We start from the raw sequence: 3,704 nt of genomic DNA on the forward strand, positions 1-3,704 counted from the left end.
GGCTTGTGGTTACGCTATAAACACAGAAAGGTCACCCCACGAACTGGTCCTTAGATTTGAGCAAGACTACCGCTTTCCCAACCATACATCTCATCATACCACCTGCTCAAATCCCTATACCATGTTGCTACAAAAAATTATTCCATCATATTTTATCATTTTTGCATAGGACCATTATCCAATTCGTGGAACAATTACCATGATTACCATCCAAAGCAAAGCTAAGCATCATCTACCCATCCATAACCCAAAACCATACTATGGCGACAAGGATGATAAGGGAAAAACTAGGGTAAAGGCTAACACTTGGGATTCCCAACAATTTATTAGCATGCATGTTTATAAAACAAAACATTTATAAAATTGTAATAAAAATGATCAAGAACACAACTTGCCTTCACTGAACTCTATTGGGTCTTCAAAATTTTGATCCTACAGACCTTCTAGCCCCTTCGAAATGTTGGTGTCTACTCGCAACATACACAGAAAAACAACAACACATAAACACCAAGATACAAAAAAAAGAACCAAACATCACACAACAAACATTATCATCACAAGATTACACTACTTTGAACAATTCGGCGAAAGAACGGGTCAAAACGGAGCTATGGTTGACAAGTTATGATTTTCCAAAGATTAAAACAAGACTGAAAAGATTATCTATAGATGAAATTATGTTGCTAGGAATTTTCCAGGATTTTTCTAAAGTTATCTATGATGTTCTGGGATTTTTCTAGAATTTTCTAGCATTTATATAAATTATAAACTATTTAAAACTATTAAATAGAATTAAATAAACCTATAAAACATTTTTAGAAATCAATTTCCTAATTATTATTATTATTTAGAATTATTTTCTACTGAAAACTATTTATTGCGTAGTATTTAAGCTTATGACATCAGCACACAATTAAAACAAATAAAAAGAAAACAAACGTTGAACGTACTACTGACTGGGCTCTCAATGATGACATGGCATGACATGTTGGCAAATTTGCTGACGTGGCTGCCATGTCACACTGCTGACTAGGCAAACCGGTTGACTGGGTTTAAGGAAGCCACATAGCGAGACCCGATTACCTCGCAAAGGGGTAAGCTCTAGATCTAATCATGGCCCTGAGTTTCGGATCGAACGGCTCACATGCTCTGGCGCTCGGCTCCAGTGAACAGAGGTGGCGGCGGCTCTCCATGGCGGTGCACGTACGGAAGCTCGCCAGAGCGGCGCTCCGGTGACCTAAACTCGACGGCGAGCAGCAGAAAAGGTTCGGGGAGGCATGGGGAACTCACCTAGGGCATGTATCGACGTCGGCGAGGTTCCCGAGAGGCTAGCTTGGTGACGGGCGAGGCTTCGGAGCTCGGCAGGGTTGGGCTCTAGGCGACGTTTTCTTCTCGACGACTTGGGCAAAAGATGCGGGATGGTCTGAGGAGGGAGTAGGATCACATATATATAGGTGGGAGGCTACCTAATCTCTAAATCGAATTGGATTTGAAAGAAACCAATGGTGGCAGCTCAAACTTGATTCCGAGGATTCAAACGTGCTTGAGACTCTATCTCTTGGGCAAAAGCTCGCACATAAGTTCTGGAATCTTCCTTCTTTGAATCCATTGCTCGCCTCTATCTCTACCTCACGAATTTGATTGGAAGCTCGTGCGGCCGGTGGACTCCCTTGCGTTTATCTCGGATTTGGCTTGGGCTTGGGCAAAAACAGGACGGGCTTGAGCTTCTAGATGCTTGGGTGAACTCGTTTTGGTGATTGAGTGGTTGACCTCTGATTCGGACATGGTGACAATGGCGCATGCGGTGGTGGCCGGCTTCTTGCAGCTGCGAGCTGAAGTAGAGAAGGAGAAGAGAGGAGGGGTGACAGGCTGGGCCGGCAGATGAGCTGGGCTGGCTGGAGTTGGGCCGAACAAAGAGAAGAGAAGGAAGAGAGGTAGGCTTCGGCCTTTTTTCCATTTTTTTTAAGCTTTTCTATTTCAAAACTATTTTCTCTCTTGTATATATACATACAATGCACATCAGTGGATACATACTACCTATATACTTTCATTAGCTCAAATAAATAAGCCATCAAACAAGCAAACAAATATATACACATATATACATGTATAGACATTCTTTTATAGGAAAAAGCCCTCATTGCATATATGTATTTATACATATAACACACATACTCACATATATGTATATATGTATAAAGCACACATACACACTTAGGGATTTATTTAATTTTGCAAAGCTCGTTTTAATTACTTTTGAAAAAAGTTTTTATTTTCTTGGTTTTAAGAATTTCGGCTGTTACACAAAGCATATAGATTGGACTTACGAGCAATTTTCTCTGTAGATGTATCACCGTCAGGGATGTCTCGACCTTCAAGATAGGCTTGGTACGGAGTCATCCAAGTCGGATCACATTCGAGTAGTGTAGCTACCGTGCTTGTGGTTTCTACCTTGCTGACTTGGCTAAGCTGCTAGTCGGGTTGGGTAGCATTCATTCACCAAACTGTCGGGACAGATGGTCTGAGGAGTTTCTCAATGAAGTCTCCTACAGGCACCAGTGCTTGAGAAGAAATGAATCTAGCAAGTTCATCAGCACCAGAGTTATTACTCCTTCTGATGTGTGTTACTTTTAGCCCTTTGAACTTTTCCTCAAGCCTTCACACCTTGTACAGGTAAGCCGTCATGTTGTCGTCAGAGCATTGGTACTCCTTTTGCACTTGGTTTATGACTAGTTGTCGGTCCCATTTCATGAGAAGTCACCTGATTCCAAGTGACACAGCTATGCAGAGGCCATTTACCAGTGCATCGTATTCTACAACATTGTTGGAAGCTTTAAAATATAATTGAACAACGTAACTGAGTTCGTCACCCGTCAGAGATTTGAGTATGATGTTAGCGCTCGAGCCTTGAAGCGTGAGCGACCCATCAAAGAAAAGCGTCCAGTGGTCCTCAACCGCACTTGGCTTAGTTTTGCCAATGCTTGTCCATTCGGCGATGAATTCTGCCAGTACTTCCGACTTCACGCTTGTTCATTGTGCATAGCGTACGTCGAACTCATTGAGTTCAAACACCCATTGGGTGATTCGTCCAGTGGCCTCCCTATTACGAATGACATCCTTCAATGGATACATCACCACGATAGTGACCTTATGCGCCTAGAAATAGTGTTGTAGCTTCCGGGAAGACATCAAGACTTCAAAAAGCAATTTCTGTACTTGCGGGTATCGTACTTTCGCATCCTGTAGGACTTCGCTCACGTAGTAAACAGGTTTTCAGACCTTGACCTTTTTCTTGGGGCATTCCCGTTCGACCACCAGAACTATGCTTACAACTTGTGGGGTAGCTGCAATGTACAAAAAGAGCTCCTCTGTTTCATTAGGCGGGGTAAGAATTAACGAAGATGATAGATACCTTTTTAATTCCTTGAAGGTGTTCTCCACTTCTTCCATCCACTCGAATCAGTCGTGTTTCTTCAGCAGCTTGAAGAATGGCATCCCTCGTTTTCCCATCCTGGAAATGAATCGACAAAGGGTAGCTATACATACTGTTAATTTTTGAACCTCCTTCAGTGTTCGAGGTGACCGCATCTGGTCTAGAGCCTTGATTTTGCATGGATTAGCCTCAATGCCTGGACTTGACACTAGGAAGCCGAGAAGCTTGCCAGACGGCACGCTGAACATGCACTTTTCAGGGTTGACCATCA

Source organism: Phragmites australis, chromosome 17 (genome assembly GCF_958298935.1).
Source record: "Phragmites australis chromosome 17, lpPhrAust1.1, whole genome shotgun sequence".
Classification (NCBI taxonomy): domain Eukaryota; kingdom Viridiplantae; phylum Streptophyta; class Magnoliopsida; order Poales; family Poaceae; genus Phragmites; species Phragmites australis.